The sequence below is a fragment of the Elgaria multicarinata genome, chromosome 12 (assembly GCF_023053635.1).
Source record: "Elgaria multicarinata webbii isolate HBS135686 ecotype San Diego chromosome 12, rElgMul1.1.pri, whole genome shotgun sequence".
Classification (NCBI taxonomy): domain Eukaryota; kingdom Metazoa; phylum Chordata; class Lepidosauria; order Squamata; family Anguidae; genus Elgaria; species Elgaria multicarinata.
In genome coordinates, this window is record NC_086182.1 from 34,567,724 (window position 1) to 34,586,244 (window position 18,521).

At 44.8% G+C, this 18,521-nt stretch overlaps 1 protein-coding gene across 2 annotated transcripts in view; it reads left to right on the forward strand.

Annotated features, from left to right (window-relative positions):
* Positions 1–14,145: 14,145 nt before the first annotated feature.
* Positions 14,146–18,521, forward strand: part of LOC134407268 (tubulin-specific chaperone cofactor E-like protein) — a 106,185-nt gene continuing 101,809 nt past the window's right edge. Inside the window, exon 1 of one of the 2 annotated variants that reach the window (XM_063138961.1) lies at positions 14,146–14,279. The gene's annotated coding sequence lies outside the window, so the exon portion shown is untranslated. The remainder of the gene's footprint in view (positions 14,280–18,521) is intronic. The other variant, XM_063138962.1, reaches the window with a different exon arrangement.

Consider the following 18,521-nt stretch of genomic DNA (forward strand, 5'->3'; position numbering starts at 1 on the left):
AAAGGAGATTCAAACAGTTTTCAAGTCAGATCTATCCTTTCTTCTTCTTACTAAATCATTGGGTTTCGTTTCCTGTTATACATTTTGCATCCCATTTGGTACACTGGTGTGTGTGTGTGTGTGTGTGGTTACTTTTTTGTGTGTGCCTTGCCTTGGATCAGAGTTTTACCATAAATTACAAATTCTGAAAAACTAGTGGATGAATAATAGCTGCCTTTGGTGAGGACCGTTTCTTCGGTGCCATGACGGGAGACCCATAGTGCTCTCTCGCTCTCCACCAGGTACATTGTTTGCCCAGCGGAAGCGGTTTTTGGTGGCCTCTTTCCTTTGACCAACCCCACACACATGCAAATGAAGTTCATGGTTTTGTCATTTGAAATGCACTTTCCCAGAATGCCTACCTATTGATAAAATGTGGTAATTCTAGAAAGATATCTCTCTAGATCCCAGTGGGAGCAGAAGATTAGATCAATTCAAATATAATTGCCTTATCCTTTTTAATTGTTTCACCACACCTGCTGTCCATTACAAGCCTTCGGCTTCAAAGCCCCAAGAGGCACATAAAGTGAGGATTTAAATTCCTCTCCCGCTAAGTCTCTCCTATGTTCCACATTAGAATATTCATTCTGGGTTTTTGCCAACTTTGGCTCTTATGCAGGTTAGGTGAGACTCCCATATGATAACTAAGATACTGGGAGCCCTTTTTGTAATGAATGTTTTATGAGTTTTGATTTCCAGGCCAGTTAATTTGCACTCGGCTCTAAAGGGATATTATTTTTCCCTGAGGGTCCAGCCTGGAACTTGACTTCTAGATGCATTAATGTATAGATGAGGGGTCACGGGCTGTCTCAGGACTCCGCAGATGCAATTACTGAGATTTCTGGTTCTGTTAAATCATCCCAGAATCATTTTGCAGTTGCAAAGCCTATGTGAAGAGATAAAGCTCGCACTGATAACAAGGGAGGTGGGACAGATCTTCCTATTTAGGTCAGCATATCTAGTAAGAATGAGTACTTAACCCTTTCTTCAGTGGTTTCATAGAAAGAACTGCACAATGGCCTTTTCACGCACTGAAAGAACAGACAGTCTCTTTTCATTCCTCTTCACCCTGTTTGGTTACCTTTGACAGTACATTCATTGGCTTTTTCTACCAACTCACTTCTAGGTTCTTGAGAGCAAATAAAGGACAGGTTCTCTTTGGGGGCAATTGGCAACAATTGCATTTATCTGAATAGATCTTCATGGTTTTATGCCAGTTAAGGATCTGATTCTATGTAATTAGGATTGGATTCTAAACCAAGATAATTTGGGGCTGGGGGGAATAAAAGACACAATTGCTGTCAGGTAAGACAGAAAATAGCTTAGAAGTCCTAGGTTCAAATCACTTCTCGCCAACTCATTAGGTAGCCATGTGCAAATCACTATGTGTCGGTTCCCACAGAATGCCAAATAAGTTTGGCAGTACAAATATTCCCCTTGTGCTCAAGAACTCCAGTTAGAGCTCAATTTTATACATGTTTAGACAGATCAAATCCTACAATTCCAGCATTCCCCACCTATCATGCCTGGCTGGGGAAATGCTTGGTGTTATAGGACTTTTTCCCTGTCTAAAACATGCATATGATTGTGCCCTTGGTTAATTACTTCCTCTTTTGAAGCAAATTACAGTTTTCTATCTCATACAAAACACCAAACTTTGATCAAGATTGGAAACCACCATTTGAAGCTAGTTAATAAGCCTGGCATGGGGAGCAACTGTAAACCATGGTTTGATGATTCAGATGTAGGAGTAAACTATGATTTGCTGGCACAAACCGGAAAGTCACTAATAAAGATCACACAAGAGGGAACAGAAAAGAGAGGGTAGGAAAGGAAGAAGGAATACAAGACTTTGAGGCTCTCTCGTGTAACGGCAAACCATGGTTTGGCATTACCCATGAACTGGCTATATTTCTCAGCCTCATTTCCCTGTCTGCAAAGCAGAAATAATCAACACCTACTTCGGGGTGTTATGATAGGAATGGCTCAGAAAAGTGCTAATCACAGAAACAGCCTAACTCTACTACATCAGCCTCCATGCTGCTAATGGTTTCAACAGGGTTATGAGAAACTGTAGAACAGGACTGGAAGACGCACTGTTTATGTCAGTGTACTACACATGCCTTTATGGCCATAGTCTGGAAGCACCAGATAATGTTGAAGCAAAACACAGGTGGACCTGATCAATGTTTCAATGGGAGAACATAAGGAAAGTATGCGATATAAATAAATAAATGGTCACTACTTCTGCGACTGATTCCTCTCTGCACAGGTGGCAGTTGCAGCTTTTGAGTTAATATTGGGAGAGTTGTAAACCTGATCTTAGGCAGTCTGGCACTGGAATACTAGATCCGAGGATTCAGCTACAACAGAGAAATGATAATAAGGGTAAAGAGGATTTACTTTTAAGCAAATGAGGTTGTAAGCCCATTATTATTCATTGGTGAAATGGCAAGAAATGTGACATCACTAAGTCTATTACGATGACAGATTAAGATTAGAAAACACTTTGCACATTAAAGAGTGATGAATTCATATTTAAGAAATATAATAAAATGAAAAGGGCTTGGGGGGAAAAATATGTTCAAAAGGCCTCGGAAGACAAATCTGGTCCAAAAAAGGAGACATAGAGCAACGGAAAGACCAGACATTTATGTAAATTCTCAGCTAAACAATTGTAAAAGAGCACTGTTTTTACAAGAAAGGAAAAGCTGAAGAACTTGTAGATCAGGACTTGGAAAGCGACAGATCAATGTGCATAAATGCAAACCAATTATGGAGCACCTAAAGAACCGTAAATCCTATTAGAATGTGATATATGCAAAGTGATAGATATAAAGAATGGGATTCCTTTTGATATTCCCTAGAGAGGAATTTATCCTACCCCACCTAGCCACTAAGTTATTTGTCTGTAGGATAAATACGAAAGAGAGATCAATACCATCTAGGCAAGGATGCTCCTCTGATCTGCGTAACTGAGTTAAAGATAAGTTTTACACTTAATAATACTGTAGCTTTTGACACAATAGAAACAAGAATAAGTTGGACCATCTCTGCACTGTACATTGCAGTCATTTGGAAGCACCAAGCAAATTAAATTGATCACAATGTTGATCACAATGTTGTTATGAAGTAAACAACTAAGGAAGAATGATTGAGACTGCTGAAAAAGAATCAACATAGATTCTACAGAGGTAAGTCATGTTTTGCTAACCTTTAAGCGTTCTTTGAGAATATCAGTAAATATGTGGACAGAGGTGATCCAGTAGACATTGTTTACTTGGACTTCCAAAAGGCTTTTCACTCCTGAGCAAACTAAACAGTCGTGGAATAAGAGGAGAGGTCCTCTAGTGAATCAGTAACTGGCGTGTTTTTTAAACAGTGATGTATACTATGTTTTTAATTAGTATTTTATATATTTTAGTCTTGGTGTTGTTCCCCGCCTCGATCCAATCGGAGAGGCGGGTGAGAAATAAATTATTATTATTATTATTATTATTATTATTATGAACAGGAAAACAGAGTAGCAATAAATGGTAAATTCTGCCAATAGGATGTAAACGGGGGAGGGGGAATACTTTTCAATTTGTTTATAAATGATGTGGAATTGGGAGTGAGAAGTGAGGTGGCCAAGTTTACTAATGACACCAAATTATTTAGGGTGTTTAATACAAAAAGGGATTGCAAAGAGCTTCTAAAGCAGCCTTCCTCAACCTGGAGCACTCCAGATGTGTTGGACTGCACCTCCCAGAATGCCCCGGCTGGGGCATTCTGGGAGATGTAGTCCAACACATCTGGAGCACCCCAAGTTGAGGAAGGCTGTTCTAAAGGATCTATCCAAACTGAGAGAAAGGCAAATTCCATGTTAGGTATAAGTAGTAATAGAATTGAAAATGAAACTGCCGAGATCGTACTCCCCTTATACAAATCTATGATGCGAACGCACTTAGAATACTGTATACAATTCTGGTCACCACACCTTAAAAAAAAAGGTTCCTGTAGATTTGGAAAAAGTGTAGGCAAGGGCAACTAAAAGGATCAAGAAGCTGGAGCAACTCCCCTATGAGGAAAGGTTACAACATCTAAGACTGTTTAGCTTAGAGAAAAGACAAGTGAGTGGAATCATAGAATAGTAGAGTTGGAAGGGGCCTATAAGGCCATCGAGTCCAACCCCCTGCTCAATGTAGGAATCCACCCTAAAGCATGATAGAGGTGTACAAAATTATGCAAGGTGTGGAGAAAGTGAATAGGGAGATATTTTTCTCCTTCTCTCATAATACTAGAAAGCAGGGTTATCCGATGAAGCTGACTGGTGGGAGACTGAGGACAGACGAAACGAAGCACTTTTTCACACAGTGCATAGTTAAGCTATGGACTTCATCACCACAAGATGTAGAGAGGGCCACCAAGAGGATTGGACAAATTCATGGATCATTAGGCTACCAATGGTGACTAGTCCTGATGGCTATATGCGTCAGTATCAGAGGCAGTATATCTGCACACCAATTGCTGGGGCTAGATGGACCAATGGTCTGACTCAGTATAAAGAAAGTTCTTATGTTCCTCTATACAGTCCCACTTTCATTTCCTGCCTCTTCCAGTTGAAGGTTATAAAGAGGGCTGGGAAAGACATCTGAGACACTTGCGTCTAAGGAGTTAATACTGGGCTGAGGGGAGATGTGATAGCACTCTTCAGATGCTTGAAAGGTTGTCACGCAGAGGTGGGCCAGGATCTCTTCTCAATCCTCCCAGAGTGCAGGATGTGGAATAATGGGCTCACGATACAGGAAGCCAGATTCCGACTGGACATCAGGAAAAACTTCCTGACTGTTAGAGCAGTACGACAATGGAACCAGTTACCTTGGGAAGTTGTGGGCTCTCCCACACTAGAGGCCTTCAAGAGGCAGCTGGACAACCATCTGTCAGGGATGCTTTAGGGTGGATTCCTGCATTGAGCAGGGGGTTGGACTCGATGGCCTCATAGGCCCCTTCCAATTCTACTATTCTATGATTCTATGGGCTAGACGGGCATTGAAGCCTGTAACTTTAATCATTATGCAGAAGAGGGAATTTTGCCAACTGCAAATTCCTCACTGCTGCATGGCAAAGCTCTACTTGCAGAAATTTGATCAGCCCCACATTTGCAGCATACGTATAATAATACTTAACCTACATTATAGTTTTTTGTAATGTATATGATGCATTTTAAACTTAAAAAGCCCAATGTAAATGCTAAGAATCATTAAGCTATGCTTGATTTGTTATGCTTCGTTTATTAATAACAAGCTTCTAATCTTTCCTGTAGCTGCCAGTCCCCAAAGTGGAGTTAATTCCCTATATTTATATACTAAGAAATCTAACCCAATATTCAAACTGCCAAGATGCAGAATACATGGTAGTAAATCAATGTAGACCAGGTCCCCAGCTGATGTAAATAAGGTGTGTGTATGTACACACACACACACACACACACACACACACACACACACGGGAGGATATGGCCTTATTTTGCTAACATCCTATTGGCTTCTTCAAACTGTCTGCTGCTTTATTTGGGAAAGAGAATATTTCTTGTCAGAACTTGTCTGTGTTCCCAGGTAACATTGATGAGTTTAGCACTTCAGCTTTTCCAGGCTTAGCTCTGAGCGAGTCAAGGTTGGATGTAATTTATTTCAAAGCCGAAAGGGAATGCAAATGAATGCGGAGAGAAAGGTCTCTCTGATTCCCAGGTGAATGTTAAGATGACTGATTTGTCTGTTCAAATTGTATTGTTGCTCTAGATTGTATAGCCTTACCACATTTAGGAGTGTAGTCAGAAAAGAAACTCCAGTTCTCATTTATGGGACTAAACTGGGACAATTACACACACACACACACACACACACACACACACACACACACACACACACACCTCAGTTAGATTCCTTGATTGTGTACCTGCTTTGACAGGTTTACTTTCAAGATGCTTGAAGAAAGGTTGTAGTGCAGTAAGGCTCCTACAATGCAAGTTATATTTGAAACTAATGGTCCTCTCTAGTAAGCAAAATATTGGTGTGCTGCCCCACCAAGGATCATTTATCTATGGCAACCAGAAATCTGTAGGTAAAGGTCTTTGCACCCTGAGTACTGCCATCTCACTCACTAATGGTTTACTATGGCATTCTCTGTTCCCACTGGTGATTTTGCTCAGAATTCAGAAAGCCAAGACTTTCTTTTTCCTTTTGTGAACTTTGCTGTCACACATCAGGGTGCAAGTAAAGAGCATTGCCCTTCTTGGGCTGCCTGTTTCTGGTTTTCCGTCCCAATTCAACCAGAGAAGGATCTAGGAGTAGGACTCCACAAAGAATAGGGGATGTAGACTCCTAAACTGACAGTTTAGAAACCCATCCATCACCTAGAAATTGAAAATCTAAGAGGAATTTAGGCTTCTCTCCCTCTGTGCCTTGACCCTGAAATTGAGCACGCTAGGTCATGCATTTGAAGGAAAGTGGGGTATGTACGAGAAGGCCAGGCCCAGTAACAAGACCTATGTGCATTTTATTTACATCTCATAATTCTGATGGGCCTTGCTTATTTTGAATATTTGCTTAATACGTTGCTTGTTCTTGTTTTCAAATAAATGTGTTTATTGTGAAATAAATCATATATTTAGAATTGAAGGGAAGGGGCAAAAGTAGTTTGGGGAGCACTCATGCAAAAGTAAAGGATAGCCCTTTGTGAAGAGTTACCTTAAATCAGTGGTTTAGGTGGAAAGGTGGTCTGAGAGAATCTGCTCAGCAAAGCTCTACATGAGCCTGGATTCAAAAGATACTATTGGTAGTTAGATGGTTGGAGACCGGGCTGCTGTTGCTACGCAGCATTTGAATGACATGATATTACATTTCCAGAGGCCCCGTCCTGAAATACACACAGATCTTTGACTTTACCTCCAGGTGTCTCAACAGAAGTTCAACAGGCTTGCCATGTCAGGGCACCATGGTTAATGGGGAATTTTCACACCGTTGACACCTCTCTTAATCCTCAGAAGAAGTGAAAGAGTTCTTGTCTTGATGCTTAATACAGCTTCAATTTTATTCCTCATTATTAAATCATGAAATTGGGCAAAAATGTTTAATTTAAGTGAAAGGAAGAGAGATTTGTGAAAAGAACAAGATTTCTTTGAAGAATCAAAGAATAATCTCCAGGGAAAAGAAAGATGCAATTTGCCAAGTTGCATAGATTTATCTGCAACCATTTCCCTGCCTACCACTTCTTCATTTTATTTATATATATATGAGAGAGAGAGAGAGAGAGAGAGAGAGAGAGTTTTTAGAAGTGATCTTTGAGGAACAGGGAATTTAAAATTTGTGATCTGCTTTGAAATCTTAGAATAGCATGGATTATTAATCAGGGTGAATATATAGGGTTTAAGAAAAGGCATAGTATGGTTTGACTGTTGTGTTTTTGTAAGGCTATATTTGCTAAGGATGAACTGCATACAGAGTACATAAAGATCCCATAGCAATTTTCCAAGGCATGGGATGGGGTGATTATGGAGAATAGGATGGGAGAAACGTGAAAGAACGACACAGAAAGAGAGAGAAAGAAGACTAGATTTTAACTAGAACAGCTGTGTAAAAACTAATAACCTGTCCTCTTGCACTCTGTTAAACACTATGCAAAATGGAAGGAGGAAGAGGAGTATAGTAGACGGGGTTCACCACCTTCTGGGCATTCTTGAGGGCATGGCTGTAGACTTTCTGCCCGCATGCTTCTTGGGTCCATGTGAAACATTTGATCTTTCACAAGTACAAGGCATATATAAAGCTTTCGCAAACACAACCCACCCCCCTTGATTGCAATAGTTGGGTCTGTTGTGTTCATACACATGGATGAATATGAAAAATATTGGAAATATTATATCTCACCTTTCCACTCATAAAGAAAAACTGAACACAACTAAACAGAATAGTTAAACACAGTGATACAATGAGCAAAACCAGTAAACAATAAACATCACAGAACCCATAGAACAAGTTTTTAGAAGTAGTAAATAAAACCTTATAATTAACAAAGTTTTTCTGGCCAATCTGGTTCCCAGAGCAGGGAGGTCCAAAGCCTTGGCATCAGAGAACCACATCCCCACCAACCACACCTCTGATGGCATAGAAAATGGAGCAGAACCTCTCCTCCAAGATCTGAATGGACAGGCATGGCCAAGTGTGAGGAGAGGGGCCTTCAAGTAGCCTGGTCCTCTTAAAACTCCTGTGTCCATGGATTGAGGCATTTGTGGACAAGGATCTCATTCATTGTCAGCATAACACCATACAACATTACGATTTCTTGTTCCCAGTTGTAAAGCTGAAGATCCCGCTTCTACAACCAACGTGTTATTCTCTAGACCACAGTGACTCGATGTGTACTAGACAAGGTTTCTTTAAAATGTAGTGCTAGCTTTCCAATTGACTGGGCAACTGTTGAAAACAAGAGCTACAATGATTGTCTACAAACGTGTCAGCTAACGGGACATTGTGAGCTAAAATTAATCTTAGTGTCTTGGCTCTTTTCAATAGTTTAGATGAGTGGGGGCAAGTTCGAAAGTCTTACTAGCAAGGAAGTACACATCCTGAGTGCAACAAGTTTCTTTATCTCTCTGAAACAGATACCAAAGAAATGCAAATACAATGCACACTAAGGAATGCAGAGAAGACAGCAAAGGAGTTATTCAGAGGAATGCAGATTAAGGTATTTTTGGTTTTTTAATGGGAGATTATTGAGTCAATACTCATTTATATGGGCAGCTTAGGAACAAGGATAATGCCAGAATTATATCAATGGGTAATAAAGAACAAATAGGAACATATTTCTACTGCAGTAAAAGAAAAAATCCAGTTCTGGAAGGGAAAGCTGTGTGTGTGTGTGACAATGCTTTTATTCACCACCACTTTAAAAATACAATTACAATCAACCCCCCTTTTCTGAGCAATGTCAAGCTTGAGTATGGGTTGTTGTTAAACCATGGGTTGTTGTTACATGCAAACCCTGATTTAACTATGGGTTAACCACATACAACCCGAAGTTCATGACCCAACAACAAACCATGGCCTCTCTTCCAAGGTTGCTCATAGTTAACAACCCATTAAGATCATGCGCCACTTTAAGGATATTGGAATGGGTTCAGGGGAGTGCCCTGAAGATGGTGAGCAGTATGGAAAACAAGTCCTTTGAGGAAAAAGTGGAAGGAACTGGGTATGTTTAGCCTAGAGAAGTAAAGACTGAGGAGACACATAGAGTCATTCTTTGGGTAGCAGAAGGTCCTTTGCACAGAAGAAGGAAAATATGTGTTCTTTGCTGCCTCAGAGATGTAATGGGTTTAAGTTACAGGAGGGAAGATTTTTAGGAGTATGAGGTAAGGAGTTTGACAATGGAAACAATTACTGGGGCACGGAGTACTTTCCCTTGCCAAAAGTCTTCAGGCAGAAGCTGGACAACCATTGGAGATGCTGTAGTGCAGGATTTCATGTACTGAGCAAGGTTTAGAACTGGATGGCCTGCAAGGCCCCCTCCAACTCTATAATTGTTATTTTACACATTGCCATAGCAGTCGAAAATTTCTTTTGTGATTGCACCAGAGATGGTATTCTCATTGACTGCCAAGCTTTTGCTAAGAGGAACGTTGCAGCTAGAATTGCCATATTCTGAATCCACAAAACTGGGACATTTTTGGGGGGGTGGGGGGGCGGCAAGGATTTTTTTAAAAAACTGAGTAATATGTAAAGGTCTACGGAAAGCCCAATTTTTGCAAAGCCCAATTTTTCAATTAAAACATCAACAACTGTAAAACCAGACATCTTAAATTCACTGCAACTTACTTCCAAGTAACAGATTTGAGGCTTACAACCCAAATCCAATGATGTGGATTTCTGAATGTTGATTTTTGGGGGAGTGACTTTTCTTTCCTTTCTCCTCTCTCTCCTTTCCTCTCCTTCACCCCCTCATTCCCCACTTGCTCCCTCCCTCCTGTCTCCCACAAAACTTTCTTCCCCCACAAATAACCCAGCAGCTCCAATCCCGGGCTTACCCTAAACGTCTGACCACAACCAGCCAAGCTCACCAAACTCCTTTGCGTTGCATGGGACTCAGGTAGCCTGAGGAGCGCACGTGCACATTTCCTCGCTGCTGTTCTTCTATGCAGCCACAGGTGCAATAAAGTGAGTCATGGTGAGTGACTCAGATGACCCTGTGGAGGAGCAGTGATGCTCTGGAAAAACAACAACACCGGACTCATGCGCCTTTTTCTCTGCTGCTGCCACTTAGCTGAACAGGCTCAAGGCACCATTTTGGAGGTCAGAATTTCTCCGGCCATCTGGACCAGGAATCCAGGATTCTTGCCCAGCCTGTTGGGACATTTCACAATCTCCTGGAAATTGGGACATTCCCCATTTTCTGGGATGTATGGCAACCCTACTTGCAGCTATTAACATATGAACATCAGGACTCACGCAGGATTCTGTTCACAGTGGTCAAACCCACAGGTAGGACAAGAGTGTAACATTAAATATTCCGCAGCAACTGGGATAAAAAAAGGCACGCTATCTGACGCAATAACGGGTTCAAGTTAAAGGAAGCCAGATTCCAGCTGGACATCAGGAAAAACTTCCTGACTGTTAGAGCAGTACGACAATGGAATCAGTTGCCTGGTGAGGTTGTGGGCTCTCTCACCCTAGAGGCCTTCAAGAGGCAGCTGGACAACCATCTGTCGGGGATGCTTTAAGGTGGATTCCTGCATTGAGCAGGGGGTTGGACTCAATGGCCTCGTTGGCCCCTTCCAACTCTACTATTCTATGATTCTACGAACTTGATCCCGGGTTTGTAAACCGCCTTTTGCAAAGAAAGCCGCTTTGAGACGTTGTTGAAAAGCCAGCGTGGCTATCATGAAAGAATGAAATAAATATTGAGCTTTTCTAACAGCTTCGCTGTTCCTGGGGGAACCTGTGGAGATTTCCCCTCACATCGGCCTCTCCGAACCTGGTGCCCTCTTTATTTATTTATTTATTTGTGACTATTATTATTATTATTATTATTATTATATTTATTTGTATCCCGCTTTTTGCCCAATGCTGGGCCTCAAGGCAGCCTTACAAAGTTTAAAATAAACATGGGGGGAGGGAAACAAAACCATAAACAATTAAAAAATACACAACAAAATTATAAGACATTAACATAGATGGAGGGCTGGATTATTCTCCAAAGGCCTGCCGGAACAAAAAAGTTTTAGCCTGCTTCCGAAAGCCCATCAAGGAGGGAGCCAGCCTAGCTTCCCCAGTAAGAGAGTTCCAGAGCACCGGAGCAACCACCGAGAAGGCCCTCTCCCATGTTCCCACCAAGCGTGCCTGTGAAGAAGGTGAGACTGAAAGAAGGACTTCTCCAGAAGATCTCAAAGCACGGGCAGGCTCATAAGGGAGAATACGTTCTTTCAAATAACCTGGACCCAAGCCATATAGGGGTTTATAGGTCATAACCAGCACTCTGAATTGTGCCCGGAAACAGACTGGAAGCCAGTGGAGCTGTTTTAACAGGGGAGTTGTCTGCTCCCTGTAACCAGCCCCGGTCAACAATCTGGCTGCAGCTCTTTGAACCAGCTGGAGTTTCCGAACACTCTTCAAAGGCAGCCCCATGTAGAGCGCGTTACAGTAATCCAATAGGGATGTAACTAAGGCATGTGTCACCGTGGCCAAGTCCGACATCTCTAGGAACGGGCGCAGTTGGCGCACTAGCTTTAACTGTGCAAATGAACTCCTGGCCACCGCCGAAACCTGGGTATCCAGGCTCAGGGCTGAATCCAGAAATACACCCAAGCTGCGGACCTGCGTCTTCAGGGGGAGTGTGACCCCACCCGGCACAAGCTGAATCCCTATTCCCTGATCTGCCTTTCGAGTGACCAGGAGCACCTCTGTCTTATCTGGATTAAGCTTCAATTTGTTTGCCCTCATCCAATCCATTACTGCCAACAAACAGCGGTTTAGCACAGAAACTGCTTCCTTGGAATTGGGGGGAAAGGAGTAGTAGAGTTGGGTGTCATCAGCGTACTGGTGGCACCGCACCCCACAACTCCGGATAACCTCTCCCAACGGCTTCATGTATATGTTAAATAGCATGGGGGACAAAACAGAGCCCTGAGGGCCTCCACAGGCCAATGGTCAAGGAGTCGAACAGGAGTCCCCCAGTACCACCTTCTGGGTCCGTCCATCCAGGAAGGAATGGAGCCACTGTAAAGCAGGGCCTCCAAGACCCATCCCAGCAAGGCGGCCCAGAAGGACACCATGGTCGATGGTATCGAACGCCGCTGAGAGGTCCAGCAGGGACACGCTCCCCCTGTCCAGTTCCCGGCGAAGATCATCCACCTGTTAGTTTTGCCCTACCCTGTGCCTGTTTGCCCTACCCAGTGCCTGTTTGCCCTACCCAGTGCCTGTTTGCCCTACCCAGTGCCTGTTTGCCCTACCCAGTGCCTGTTTGCCCTACCCTGTGCCTGTTTGCCCTACCCTGTGCCTGTTTGCCCTACCCAGTGCCTGTTTGCCCTACCCTGTGCCTGTTTGCCCTACCCTGTGCCTGTTTGCCCTACCCTGTGCCTGTTTGCCCTACCCTGTGCCTGTTTGCCCTACCCTGTGCCTGTTTGCCCTACCCAGTGCCTGTTTGCCCTACCCAGTGCCTGTCTGCCCTACCCTGTGCCTGTCTGCCCTACCCAGTGCCTGTTTGCCCTACCCTGTGCCTGTCTGCCCTACCCTGTGCCTGTCTGCCCTACCCTGTGCCTGTCTGCCCTACCCTGTGCCTGTCTGCCCTACCCAGTGCCTGTCTGCCCTACCCAGTGCCTGTTTGCCCTACCCTGTGCCTGTCTGCCCTACCCTGTGCCTGTCTGCCCTACCCAGTGCCTGTCTGCCCTACCCAGTGCCTGTCTGCCCTACCCAGTGCCTGTTTGCCCTACCCAGTGCCTGTTTGCCCTACCCAGTGCCTGTCTGCCCTACCCAGTGCCTGTCTGCCCTACCCAGTGCCTGTTTGCCCTACCCAGTGCCTGTTTGCCCTACCCAGTGCCTGTCTGCCCTACCCAGTGCCTGTCTGCCCTACCCAGTGCCTGTTTGCCCTACCCTGTGCCTGTCTGCCCTACCCAGTGCCTGTTTGCCCTACCCAGTGCCTGTTTGCTTTCTCTTCCCCTCCTTATTGTTTTATCATGGTTTTATTAGAATGTAAGCCTATGCGGCAGGGCCTTGCTATTTACTGTTTTACTCTGTACAGCACCATGTACATTGATGGTGCTATATAAATTAATAATAATAATAATAATAATAATAATAATAATAATAAAAGCGACCAAAGCTGTTTCTGTCCCATAACCAGGCCTGAAGCCAGACTGAAATGGATCTAGATCATCCGTCTCATCCAGGAATCCCTGGAGCTGGGAGGCCACCACACATGCTGCAATACCTCGCCCAAAAATGGGATGTTGGAGACTGGCCGGAAGTTACCCAATACCGTGGGGGCCACGGAGGGCTTTTCCAGTGTGGGTCTCACCACTGCCTCCTTCAAGCAGGCGGGGACCCTTCCTTGGCGAAGGGAGGCATTGGCCACTCCGCTTACCCACTCAGCCAGTCCCCCTCTGGCAGCTTTTATTGGCCCTGCTGAATGGGGCTGATGGGAGTTGAAGTCCAAACCGCCTGGGGGCCGCCACCACCGGGGCGGGGCGAGGAGTTTGCCCTGAGGCGACGCCGCGGGCAGCGTCACAAAGTCATGCTGTGGCGCGAGGGGGGTCACGAGCCCCGCCCCTCCCCGCACCCCCCCCCCCCAGCTCCCTCAGCGACGGTTGGCGGTTGCCAACGGCTCTCGCTCGGCGGTTGGGATTTGAAGTGTGGGGAGGGAGGGAGGCGGGAAAGCAGCGCGCGCAGCCGCAAGAAGGGAGGCCGTTGGACGCGCGATGGTTGCCGGGAACGAGCCCCCCACGTCCGCAGCCGCCGACGTTTCCCAGCAAGGCTTCGTAGGCCGAGCCCCAGCCTCTTCCGTCTCCATGGTAACCGCTCGCCTCTTCCGCCCCGCCGAGGACGCTTTCACGTGACCTGCCTTGCCGGGGAAGTCACGTGATGTTTGGTTTTCTCTTCTCTCTCCCCCCCCCCTTCCTCCTCCATCCTCCTCCTCCTCAAGCTGTTTCCGGGTCAATGCAGGACGCGGCGGCCGGACGGGGAGCCTGAAACGGTGGGGTCCGGTGAGGAAAGGTGGGGAGAGGGGGTCAGTGGCATAAATTGAGTGGGTGGGGGGGGTCGGCGCAGGCCATTCCCCCCCTTTCCAAACTCCCTTGGTGCTGTGATACGGAAACGCAAGGGTTAAATGTGGGGGGGGGTCTGCAAAGCTGCGGGGGCCCTCCATGTGATGGGGCAGTCTACCCCAGAAGAGGCTCAACCTCAGGGGAAGGCCGGCCGCAGGGTCAGCGGAGGCGTCAGGCTGTCCGCGGTTGGAGGCAGGATGCTGGACGAGGTGGGCCTTTCGAGCTGACCCAGCAAGAGGGATCTTGCCTTCCTTGCCTTTGCTGCCTTCTTAAACTGTGATAGTCAGCCACGCGGCTGCCACCCGCCTCTCTCTAAAGCAGGCAGGCAAGAAGGCTTAGGAGGTGGCCCTCACGCCCTGCCTGTGAGCGGCCTGAGAAGCCTCTGGCTGGCCCTTGTGTGGGACGGGATGCTGGGCTGGGTGGTCTGATGCTTCCAAGCCTTGCTGGGGAGGACTGGAGGTGAGCCTGCAGGGATAGGCAACCTGGTGCCCTCCAGATGTTTTGGACTACAGATAAGCCCTGGTCCAAAGTTGAGGTCCAAAATAGGGTGACCCTATGAAAAGGAGGACAGGGCGCCTGTATCTTTAACAGTTGCCTAGAAAAGGAAATTTCAGTAGGTGTCATTTGCAGCACCTGGTGAAATTCCCTCTTCATCACCACAGTTAAAGCTGCAGGAGCTATACCGCAGCTATACTGTGACCAGATTTAAAAGAGAGCAGGGCACCTGCAACTTTAACTGTGGTGATGAAGGGGAAATTTCAGCAGGTTTTCCATATATGCACATGACACCTGCTGACATTCCCTTTTCTATGCAACTGTTAAAGATACAGGAGCCCTGTCCTCCTTTTCATATGGTCACCCTAAGGAGTACACAAAAAGGGCAGCTAGTGCATTCCATGCCCTCCCTGCTTATTGGCTTCTCAGAACCATTCGGCTGGTTGTTGTCAGAAACAGGATACTGGGTTAGGTGGACATTGGTCAGGTCCAGCCGGGCTACTCCTATGTCCTTAGAGCAGACGTGGCTAGTCTTTGTGGGCGCCTAGGCTGAGTAGATGCCGTGGAGGATGGAGCTCCTTCCATCATTTTAGTAGAGGCCTTTGGAAAACAACAGAAGCATTTCCTGGGTCACGGTGCTGAGGCTGATGAGAAAAACCTGCGCTGGTCGGAATTGCCTCTTTTACACAGCTGTTTAAGATGGTTGCATCTTCTGTGTGTAGTCACAAAGGGCACTGCTCACTGTTGGAGTGGGGCCTTCAGTTCACATACACCATTGCCCTCCAGTAGCGGGTTGTTGCAAGGGAAGGAAGACTTAGTGCCTTCTGGTACTGGCTGAATTTATTTACTCCCAAGGCTTCTGTGCTCTTCAGTATATTTGTAGTAGCACTTTTTAAGTGTCAGGGAGATGGCTCATTATACTATTGTTGCTTTTCACAACAGCCCTGTCAGGTAAGTCACTCATATTCCTGCTTTTTATAGACTGAGGCTGAACAATGGTAACAAGTCCATGGCAGCATGTCGTGTGTCCTTGACTGATCTGATCTTTAGCGAGGTCTCCTAGGTGTGGTTCAAAAACAAAGCATTAGTTCTAATAAAACTGTTGTGCATAACTAGTCAAGGTGTTCTATTCTTTAAGCATTAGTCATGCCTTAAATGTATGTTTTTTCTGCACTTTATAGTAATTATGTGACTTGTCATCACAGAGGCAGTGCAGTGATTCGCTGTAGGGTACTTGTATATTAAAGCACCTGCGTCAGCTGTAACAGCATGTACTGATACAATAATTGGGGTGCAATCCTATACATGTTTACACAGAAAAAAGCCCTACAACTCCCAGAATGCCCCAGCCAGCCATGCTGTATGGGGCATCCTGGATATTTTAGGACTTTTTTCTGTCTAAACTTGCATAGGGTTGTGTGCCCTTAACCTGGAGAATTATTGACATATTACTTCCAGATATAAGAGGTGTTGTGAGGAAGATTGGTCCTTACTCTTTTAGAAAAGGGGACATAACTTTTCCTGCTGCATTTTCCCAAGTAGTCCAGTATTCTAGCTCCATCACTGTTGCTTGTTCTTAGTATCTGGTATTCAGAGGTTCTCGGAGAGGGCTTTAGCTCAATAGGAGCCCATACATGTTTTGAATGTAAAAGGTTCCAGGTTCAATCCTGCCATCTCCGGTTAAACAGGGTCAGATGAAAGAGCCTTTTCTGAGACCCTGGAGAGCTCTCTTGACAGTCAGAATAGGCAACACTGGGTTAGATAGACAAATACTATTATTATTTATTACATTTCTATACTGCCCCATAGCCGAAGCTCTCCGGGAGGTTTACATAAGACTCTGGGTGGTTTTATATAAATAGTCTGACCAGGTGGAAGCAGTTTCTTGTGAAAAAAGGGTCTTGGATAGCAGAGCAGGAAAGAACTCCATCTGAATCTTCGGAGAGTGTCTGCCCTTTAGCATAGGCTAGCCTTCCCCAAACTGGGGCCCACCAAATGTGTTGTACTACAGGTCCCAACATCCCTCAGCCAGCACAGATGATGTTGGGAGTTGTAGTCCCAATGCATTTGGAGGGTACCAGGTTGTATAGATAGCATTGGACAGGATAGCCCAGTGGCCTGATTTGGTATAAGGCAGCAGCAGCATTACATGGAGGCCAGTGCCAGTCACTGATGATGAGAGCTTCACACACATACTCTGAAGTGTGCTTGTTTCTCTCGTCAGAAACTGGGCAGATTAAATGCTATTGCCTACTTGTTTCTCTTGTGTGTTTATCACTTACACCTCTTTGGATAGATGTTACGATAGTGCAGTCTTATTTACCATGTACTCACAGATGTCATGTTGTCATAAACATGGTGACCTTGGTTTATTTGCTTAATAGTATAGAACAGGTTAATTAAATTAAATAAATAAATAGTTTTAAATGGATATTGTTGTTTTGATGGTTTTAAATTTTTGTATATTTGTTTTTAATGTTCACTGTTTTTAACCTTTGTAAACCGCCCAGAGAGCTTCGGCTAAGGGGCAGTATGTAAATGTAATAAATAAACTCAGGATGTGAGCAATTGTCAAGCAATTGGTAGTAAACGCCATCTTAGGGGTTCGGCTTCCTGTTGATGTTTCTCTACCACATTGGCTCATCTACTTTCTAGAATTTCGGTGCCTTCCAGGTCTTTATTGTATTGGTATTCTTGATGAAAGTTTTGGTTCACTCTAAAGCATAGGACAGGTGGCAATTACTTATCTATCTTCACAAGAACATAATTGCAATTCCCATTTTCCAACTTGAAAGCGGAGACTGAAGGTCCAGTTCTTGGTTGGCGGCTGGATGAGTGACCCATGAAAGGCCACCATGAGTTCCATGATGGAAGAAGGATGGGATATAAATGTAATAAATCTCCATGGCTGAATTGTACTTACAATCATTTATCGGTTTCATACCTATCATTCTATATAGTACACTTTCATAAGCCAGTGTACAATGTTTACATGCCTAGATGAGGAGAGGATTTTTCCCTCTCCCGGCTGTTGCAACTTTTCCAGCATTGGTTTATATTTTGAATGATAATCCGTCTGTGTTGAACTGGCTTTTCACTGTTTCTTTGTTTTGGAAGGTGTATGCCAGCCTCCTCCAACCTGACTACATCTTCCAGGTTTCCTGACCTTTGGCCATGCCGGGTAGGGCTGATGAGAGTTAAAAGTCCAAAAGGTCACCAGATTGAGGGAGACTGGTGTATGGTAACGGGAAAATAAAAAAGCCACTTCTGCCGGTGGCACGTGCTTCAGCAAGTTGAGAACCTCTTCACTATATTTGCAGCATGGGTGGGTAAAGGGGTTGCATTTGAAGGTCTTCCAAAGAATTGACTCTCTGTGTGTTGCAGGCAAGAAATGCCTCCGTTTCATTCGGTAAAGGGCATGCCTCTCTTTCATGTAACTCAGGTTTCCGTCCTTTTGGGAACCTTATATTTCTTTTCGTTGAACCTTGACGCTTGGGAAAAGGAAAGCATGGGTTTCTATTTTCAAGAAAGTCTCTTCAGTGTTTCCATACTGTTCTTTTGGAAAAGCCAGAGAAATCTTTACTTTGCATTGACTTTTTCACTTGTATCTTCAAGGCTGAGGCCTGCCTATTTTCACAGTTCCTACTTCTCTGAGTGCAGGTAGCTTTGAGTTGGTTTCAATTTGCTGCTCTCCAGA